Source organism: Acanthochromis polyacanthus, chromosome 5 (genome assembly GCF_021347895.1).
Source record: "Acanthochromis polyacanthus isolate Apoly-LR-REF ecotype Palm Island chromosome 5, KAUST_Apoly_ChrSc, whole genome shotgun sequence".
Classification (NCBI taxonomy): Eukaryota; Metazoa; Chordata; class Actinopteri; family Pomacentridae; genus Acanthochromis; species Acanthochromis polyacanthus.
Window position 1 is genome coordinate 31,620,710 of NC_067117.1, and position 9,953 is coordinate 31,630,662.

Consider the following 9,953-nt stretch of genomic DNA (forward strand, 5'->3'; position numbering starts at 1 on the left):
GCAGCTACCTCTGACTTACTTCCCATATCATCCTTCCAACAAAGAAACGGTTATATGTACAAAACACTTATGTAATTCTTTATCCAGGTTGTCAGTCATATACATCACGTGTTTAGACATCATCACCATTGGATGTTGGAGCTCACAAAACAGGTTATGATTAAAATCTGTTATTCCATTCCAAACGGTGCAGTGGAAAGTTTTTATATGCTGCTGCACCTGAATAACAAAGTTAGACGCACCAGTGCCAACAATGTAAAGAGTTCATCTGGTGCCATGACCATATCTAATCTCCAGTTACTCAAATGACAGGAAGCAGTAAATTATCAGGAGAAGTAAGAACTTGAAAGAACTCAACTGCACATGGCAAGGGGAATATCCAGGGAGGCTAGTTTCAAAGAGAAAAAAGATTTACGGATTTGTTGCATTAAAAAAATGCACATTCAACAACTGAGGTTATGTCACAGAAATAAGATAATCTTTACTGCTGAATCCTTGAGCTGCACTGAGTTCTCTGACTCACCAGTGTTACTGACTGAATCTGTGGTTTTCAACACTGCATATCTTATCATTTGTGACCGAATGCTCTGACATTCAGCTGTCAGCTAGGACAAAATATACAGTATGTTTAGAAAATAAAACAATCAGTATATTCCACAAAAGCAGTTGTGACGACAAAACCTCTAAATCTGTTCTCAGTTTGGTTGCACACCGAACTAAACAATACAAAGCAAACCAGCAACGGACAGAAGAGAATCCAAGACTGAATGACGATGATCACAAGCAGCACTGAAAAGTCACAATGTTACGTTTGGCGTTTTGCAACAGCTCACACAATCAGACAGTGACAAAGAATCTTTGATCTGAACATAACTATACACCACTTAATCCTCATTAGGGTCGCAGGGGTATGGATCCCAGCTGACTTAGGGTGAAGCTCGGGGACACCCTGGACTGGTCACCAGAAAAGTCCCACTTGTATTCACACCTACAGACAGTTTAGAGTTACTAATTACCTCAGCATGTTTTTGGACTGTGAGAGGAAGTCGGAAAACCCAGAAAAACCCCACACATGCACACTCCATTCTGACAGATACCAGGAAGGCCAGGACGTGAACCAGAGATCTTCTAGCTGCACCACGCCTCTGTACAGTACCCTGAAACCAGGGCCGGCTCTGGACATCAGGGGGCCCTAAGCAGGATCACTTTGTGGCCCTGCCTTGCGGTGGTTAGTAGAGTATTGCCATCGCGAACCAGCAACTGTATGGAAAACCTAGCTAAACAGCGCTAGCATTAGCAACAACGATTTGGTTACCGTCAGCTGAGCTGAATATATCAAGGACAACAAGTGCATTTAAAAATGAGACTCACGATCATAGTATCCACAAAACAATCAACTGATGTTTTCAAAAATCACCTTGCGTATCTCTCTTTTGTTCATCCTCCTTCTTCTTTTTCCTTTTTTCCGCACCTGAAGGATAAACGCGCTTCATCTTGCTTTTTTTCTGTTCTTCTTCTAAACATCCTCCTTGATGCCAGTTTTTGATCAACCAACCAAATATTTTGACACGTCTGGGGCTGCGGCTGCCACCCAATCAGCGACACTGAACTTACAACGCGTGTTGGGGGGTTGCCAGGTTAGTCCAAACCAAGTAATGTTAGATGGCAATCTGTGGGTCAGACCATCAGACACAGTCAATTTGGGGGCCCCCTAGTGGTGACGGGGCCCTAAGCAGCTGCTTAATTCGCGTATAGGGAGAGCCGGCCCTGCCTGAAACCAATCAAATAAGGCAATGATTTTGGCTGTATGTTGTGCTTTTTGCTTAATAAAAAGGAAACACTGGAAGATTTTCTACTAATTCATCCATTTTGAATATTCTGAATGTTTGTTTTTTCCAGCACCACAATTCAAATGGTCAAAACATTGATTGTTTTTGTTAGTGTTTAATGCACAGTATTATATGTCAGCTGAATAAAGCTGTGCAGTAACAGCCCTTCTCCTGCTTGCACTGCCTCAGCAGCTTCCAGTCTAATGGAGTTTCATTAGAGTGTTTGCACATGTCAGTCACTGCGGTTACGGCGTGCATCTTAACATCTTCTTTGTGAAACAATGAAACAGCCAGTCAGGAAGCCTGCTGCCTTGACAGCTGACAATAGACGATAGCTCAGCTTTAACCATGCAAACAAATAAAGAACATACAGATATTTAAAAATGCCAAAACAAAGGAAAATTAGGTTTAGACAAAAAGAGATCATAGAACAACTAAGACAACTATAAATGATTTAGAATTATCAACAAGCTTCAGTCAGAAAAACAGCCGATTTCACTGCAAGTCTGACCCAAAAAAACCATAACAGCAATTGAGAAACTTGGCAAGTCAAAATAATAACTAGCGGGAAGAAGCTCAAAGATCAAACCAACACTGTAAATCCATCTTGATAGCAGCTGTCTTCTACACCTGAGTAAACAGTCATTATTCTGTAATTGATTCAATGGATAAATCATGTTTTTCTGGCTATTGACCTTCCTTTCACTGTATTCACAGACCTTCAGTATCATTCAACACTAATCCTCAATCTGACTTGTGCTGTCTGTAATGAGAGCAACTTACAACACACACATCCTGCTTTGCATATATTATACATCTGTTATATGCCCTCTAATGCAGTTGATAGGTTCTGGTTCGTACCACCCAAGCTGGTATATTTTGTTTTTCCCCCTTTTAATCTCTCTCAACATGCACTTTCCACATCAGATCTGTAGCTCTGGTTGTGCTGTTAAAACACTTGACCTGTTTAGACAAAAATAAACCCACCAACTGATCTGGATTAACAACATTACAAGCAACCGGCATACAGATAGATGACAGCGGGACGCTTTGTTACTCAAGGTCTGCTTAAGGAATGCTTTGAAGCTGATGCCTTGTCAGATACTGGATTAAAACTGAAATCAATCATCAGTCAAGGGAATGATCTATTCCTCTGTAAGCCCAGTTTTGGTACAAGTATTCTACAATGGTCTATTGAAAGAGAGCGAAATAAGTGTTGGGTGGTGGTCAACCAAAGAGAAACGTAGCCGCCAAAGAGACTTTTTACACATGAAAAGCACTCAGGGAGTGCAGTACTCCATCAAGACTGTTCATTCCCCCACGACATCATCAGAAAAGCATTTTTTTAAAGAAATGTAGGATTTCTTTATTAGTTATTGATGATCAGAAATCATGTCATTTTGTTTGTGGGTACATGTATATTAAATGGCCACATTCTATGTTGCAGTGAGTACAGGCATGTGTTCGTTACGTACGTTACGTACAGATACCAAATTGCCTGACCTAAATATATAACAGGCGGCAGGAATCGGTGGGACTCAGAAACACCCCCACAATTTAATCAGTTATTCCCTGTAACATTTCCGATGCAGGGTAAAAGCCTGCCACTGGCTGCTCATTTTAGACGGTCGATCTCATTCTCCCCTTCTGTTATCTTCAAGTTCCCATTTTTACGTCACTGCGGGGGGGGCGGGGAATCCAGGTTTTGCAAAGGAGTTGGATTGTGCAGTAAGGCAGCCACGCAAGGCTTTATTTCTATGGATCATTCATTTTAATAACAGTGTTTGTAGCCCGCTGATAAATGAAATCTGCCACAGTGGACTAAGAGCAGTTTATCTACTAGCCTACATAATTAGTTTTTAAACACTAAAAGATTCTATTTGGCGCATATTACAACATTTTAACCTCTCAATTTTATGTTGACTTCGAGTAGACGGACTAGAATGCATCTGCCCATATTCATCGGATTTCTGGAAATACAATCTATCAATTGGTGATCATGACATAACACATTAATACAAGACATAGCGCAGACAAGTTGGCCTACTGTTTTTAGATGATCCCGCAAGTTAGTTGTTAGGCTGTGATATGCAAGTTTACATTCAACTTTTTGATCATTTGTTTGAAATAAATGCAGCCACACTGTTGACTTTTTTCTGCCATTCTGCTCATTAGACTGGACTCATAATAACTCATAAATGTTCATTTGATGTAATTAACCCTTCTGTTAGGTCTATTTCTCAGGAACAGCAAAAATGTTCCTGGGTCATGTTTAATTATCCAAAAGTGTAAGAAACCAAAAAAAAATTGGCAATACAAATTGGCATAACATTGTTAACTCCACTAGTAACCATTTCTATCAATATTTAGTGTGATGGTGTTCTTTACCTGTCACAGATGACGGTTCAGTGGGGATAATTCACTTGCTTTTCACAAAAAATGCATGATAAAACTTTTTTAAAAAAATGTGTATTGGGAATATCTACACATAAAATACAATAGTTTCACATGACATTGGTTTTTTTATTTATTTTATATTTTGACATTTTTTTCTTTTCATGGAGTTGATAAATTAACACTGTTCAGTTCAGGGTGGGTTTGCAAATATGTAAAATTAATTGTTTTCATTTTACATGTTAATTAAATTTATTAAGCTAAGCAGAAGAAATATCATTCCAAGAAAATGCTTTAAACTATTTTTTTTGTTTAAAATGGGTCAATTTGACCCTCAACATAACTGGAGGGTTAAGCTTGATTTAGAAGTCTCCATTATGTTGGGCGAATTTGAAGTCATGTAAACGTGGGGGTGTTCACAGGTAGTCTGTTCCATCGCCCTGCAAAAATGATGGATTCATCTTTGAAGGATGTTGAAGTAGCACTATCCTCCTTATGAAAGTAACACATGTGAACCTCAGATCAATAAGAACTTGGCCACATGATAGCATTTTGACCAAACAATCGACCGGCTGACTTGGACATCTCAGCACTAAGTGAATCACTGTAAATCTCACCGACGTATGGAAAACTACCAGAACATTTTGTATGTGTTACTCACATTTGTCAGGTGTTGCAGATGTGTTGCACACGTTTGTTTGTGCGTTTGATCTCTCATCGTTGCTTGGGTAACACATTCCAACCAGAGATTGTTTTATCTGTCATCACACGTGTATCAGAATTGGAGAACATTAGTTGCATAGGTACGCTTTATTTAATGTTTCACAGCTCTGGCCGGAGGACATTACAGTACCTTGTGAAAGTATTCGGCCCCTTTGAACTTTTCAACCTTTCGCCACATTTCAGACTTCAAACATAAAGATATAAAATTGTAATTTTTTGTCAAGAATCAACAACAAGTGGGAAAAGTGGGGCGTGGAATATTGCACACCCCACTTTTCAGGTTTTTATTTGTTAAAAAAATTTAAAATATCCAATAAATTTCATTCCACTTCACGATTGTGTCCCACTTGTTGTTGATTCTTGACAAAAAATTACAATTTTATATCTTTATGTTTGAAGCCTGAAATGTGGCGAAAGGTTGAAAAGTTCAAGGGGGCCGAATACTTTCGCAAGGCACTGTAAATGTCTTTGTCATGGTGCCCATTGCTAGCTAAACTCCGACAATGCTCTTTTCTTGCCAAGGTGTGACTGCTTGTGGTAAACAGTAAGGAACTCCACCTAGTGGTGCAATCAGGCACTACAGTAATTCACAATTCCTGTTCTGGCATTCATGTAGAAATTACATTTTATTTATACTCTCTTTTGGAGCTTGTAGAACAGATTTAAGAATGCATTTTTACTTTCATGCACTGCAGAGCTATTCAGTTGTCAAGCGTATGCAGTGGATTGATTTTAATAGCTGTAATGAAGTTGAAGTATGTATTACCAAGGAAAATAGTATCAGATCTCAGAATTTGGTGCTTGCCTCCCTCCTGTCCATTGTCTGCATCTTCCCTCTTGGTAACATCAACCTAAACATGCTCTCCATTTCCACTCTCATGCAGATGACATGCAGATCTACACTTCAATCAAATCCATCACCCCAACAGTCTACTTCATCTCCATCATCTGGCCCAAATCCCTCCCAAAAACACTGACAACTTCATCCTGACCATCGACAACTCCACTCTGTCCCCATCACCTCATATCCGTCAAGTGGGAATCCCCCTTGAGAGCAACCTCACCTTTGACCACCACATCAACCAGATCATCCGGACCACCTTCTTTCACCTCAAAAACATTGCCCACCTTCACAACTCACTCTCCTGCTGCTGAAACCCTCATCAACGCATTCATCACATTCCAAAACTGACTACTGCAAAAGAATTCTTTATGGTTCATCTTCACGAGTCCTTAATAGACTTCAGTATATTCAAAACTCCACTGCCCGCCTCCTCACACACTCCCATTCCTATGAACACATTACCTTTGTCCTCCAAAACCTCCACTGGCTCCCTGTCCCACAACACATCCAGTTCAAAGTCCTCTTTCTGACCCACAAAGCCCTCCATAACCAAGCTCCCCTATACCTCAGAGACCTGCTCCACTGCCACACTCCCTCCCGCAGCACCAAACCTGGGGTCACTGAGCCTTCTCCATATCTGCCCCCACACTCTGGAACTCCCTACCCCAACACATCCGTTACTGCACCGACCTGACCACTTTCAAATCACTCATCAAGACCAGCCTGTTCAGGACTGCTTTTAATATACACTACCATTCAAATTTGGGGTCACTTAGAAATGTCCTAATTTTTGAAAGAAAAACTTTTTTTCAGTGACAATAATATTAAATTAATAATATATACAGTCTAGACATTATTAATGTGGTAAATGACTATTTTGTCTGGAAACGGCTGATTTTTAATGGAATATCTACATAGTGGTACAGAGGAACATTTCCAGCAACCATCACTCATGTGTTCTAATGCTACATTGTGTTAGCTAATGGTGTTGAAAGGCTGACTGATGATTAGAAAACCCTTGTGCTGTTATGTTAGCACATGAATATAAGTGTGAATTTTCATGGAAAACATGAAATTGTCTGAGTGACCCCAAACTTTTGAGCGGTAGTGTATAATAACATTTTTTTATGAAGTGTTTTACAACTTGTTTCATGACGTTCCTCTGTTATGTTTGCTGATGTTATAGTGTAACTATGTAAAGTGTCTTTGAGTATTTTGAAAAGCGTTACACAAATAAAATGTATTATTATTATTATTATTTGATTTGGACTCTATTCAATTTAGAGGATAAAGCTTGATTGAAACATCTATAATATCAACTTTTGGGCACATTGTTAAACCTAAACCTGAAGTTAAAGCTGATATTGAGTGAACTGCACAGCTTCAGGTGTGCCAAAAGATTTATCAAGCCATGGATGTACCGTACAATAGCTTCAGATAATTTTCATATCATGTTCACAAATTTCCTCCACAGCAATTCTCATTTAATAGTGGAGCATATTGTTAAAGTTACTGGCTAAATTACACACTTCTCTTTACAAAACACTCTTGAGTCTGGTTTCTAGCTTCTGGGGATATCCTCTCTTCACATGATCCGATGGCCTCCTCTGTAAACCATCAGGACATAAAACAAGTGTGTCTCAGGTGACGTGGCCCGAGCTGCTGCCTTGTTACAGATTTCACCTTGCTTGTTTCCTACAGGCCTTTATTGTGGCTTTATGGCTGTTTAAATGTCTGTAGAATTTCCCACACACTCCAGTAAAGTCATAAAAATTCAAAACAAAATATATATAGATGAGGTCAGCTTGCTTTTGGAACCCAGTTCTCAGGGTGACTGTTTTACACTCGTTTTCTTTTATGAGGACATAAATCTAAAACAGAAACAACTTGTTTAAGAGGTTTGTCTTGTTGAGTTCCCAGCAGGGTTGACAGAGAATTTGTCCCAAACATCCATTACGAAATAGGATTTTGTGAATGGAAATTTCCTAAAAGCAGTTGGTAAAATATTTTTAAAAAATAGCTATTACATAAGAACAAACTATGACAGAAAATACATAAATCATGACCACCCACTTATTTAGCTAGTCCTTGATATTCCTGTGAACATATTTTTCAACACATTTTGCTCTTGAATCATGTGATTAACCCATTTTGTGTGATGTGGTGTTAAACTGTTCCATTTAGTTGTAGGTTGCAGGTTGTTGTTGGTGGAAAGCGATTAAAAAAAAAGTACATACACAACCATTCAAAAGAAAAGTTTGAGGTCACCCAGACAATTTCATATTTGCCATGAAAACTCATACTTTTATTCATGTGCTAACATAACTGCACAATGTTTTCTAATCATCAGTTAGCCTTTCAACACCATTAGCTAACACAATGTAGCATTAGAACACAGGAGTGATGGTTGCTGTAGATATTCCATTAAAAAGCAGCTGTTTTCAGCTAGAATAGTCATTTATCACTTTAACAATATCTAGATTCGATTTCTGATTAATTTATTGTTATATTCATTGGAAAAAATGCTTTTCTTTCGAAAATAAGGGCATTTCTAAGTGAAGGTAGTGTATGTCAGAAGTGAACCTCGGAGCTGTTTTGCACCAGTTGGTCTGTTTTTTGTGTCTGAAAATGATAATTTGCTGCAAAATGGAGCCAGAAAAAAAACCCTTCACTCTGATTCCAGGAGATTAAGGCCCAAGCTTTTACATTTGTTGTCATAGATGGGTGATTTCCATCCTGCAGGTCCAAGTTGGGGACCGCTGACCGCTGCTTTGACCACTGACCGGTACTGGACAAGTGTCAGTTCTGGCATCATTGTTCAGTTCACCCTCAGACAAAAATAACCGCGTTTGTCCTTGAGGTCACTAGATGATAAATGCATGACGTAATACTCCATTAACATAACAGATTACATTTATTAGATTAGGGAATAAGTGTATTCTAGGTCTTGTTTTGCTAACACTTGTGATGCTAATCGTGACGAGCTAAGTACTGAATAACTTGGCACCAGGTAGGAAACATAGCGAACTAAGCTCTGTTATGTACAGCACTATGAACACTGTGAGACATTGGTGAGAAAAAACAGCACTGATGTTGACTGTAATGTAGATCAGGTATTTGTTGCATGTTTTGTACTTGTGCCTTTATGTGTAAAAACCACATCTAGTAAACCAACTAAAATTCCAATCACAGTCCTTCCCTTTTTGTCAGTTTCTTAAAATTGCAAATATCCACCACAAACATGACAGTACCATTAGTATTTTCCTTCCCTAATAATGTAAAAATGACAGAAAAACATCACGCTACATTGTGTTGAACACTGAAATCCTGTACTTACTGGAGATCGCAGTGTACATAATGTCATAAATTACATTTTCCTGCAGCGTTAAAAGACTACAGTTTATAGTCTTTCCCTCTGTCTGTCCAGCATGTGGGGCCGTCTGTCATCGCAGCATTCCACAGATGATTTGCAGCAGACAGGAGGATCAGCAGACATTGCGCCCACTCCTAAAATGCTTCAGATCTCCAGCAGCCCCACAGCATTGATTATAAATGGTGGAGTCACTTTTCAATGACCTGTGGTAACCTGGAAAACCTAAAAACGCCACCCTCATCCCATCTACAGGACAATTCAATTCAGTTCAATTCAATTTTATTTATATAGCATCACTTACAGTCAAATTGTCTCCAGACGCTTTACAGAACCCATATGCCTGACCCCCAGAGCAAGCCCCAAGGCGACAGTGGCAAGGAAAACACCCTTTTAACAGGGAAAAAAACACACACTTTGAGTTTCTTTTTCTAGGAAAGTGTTTAACTTTTGCAACTTTATTTAATGTCTTGCTATAAAGTCATGTACTTCTATAGAAACAGCACAACCATGGCTGTAAGCAGACTGTTTTTTGTGCAGTATGGTGGAGCTGTTCTGCCTCAGATCATAAGAAAGTCAAACTAAAGTTGAATTTCTCCCATTAGAGCTGCCAATAGGAGTTATAAATGATGCTAACACTGTACATATTATCGATATTTTACTATTTGCATTTCTAATTTGTTTAAATTATTGTCTATATCTGCTCAGTCTAAACACAGCCCGCAGTTCAGTCGAGAGTAAAGGAGTGCAGAATTTACAGGATCTGATTAGAACAAACTCGTTATTTTGAGCA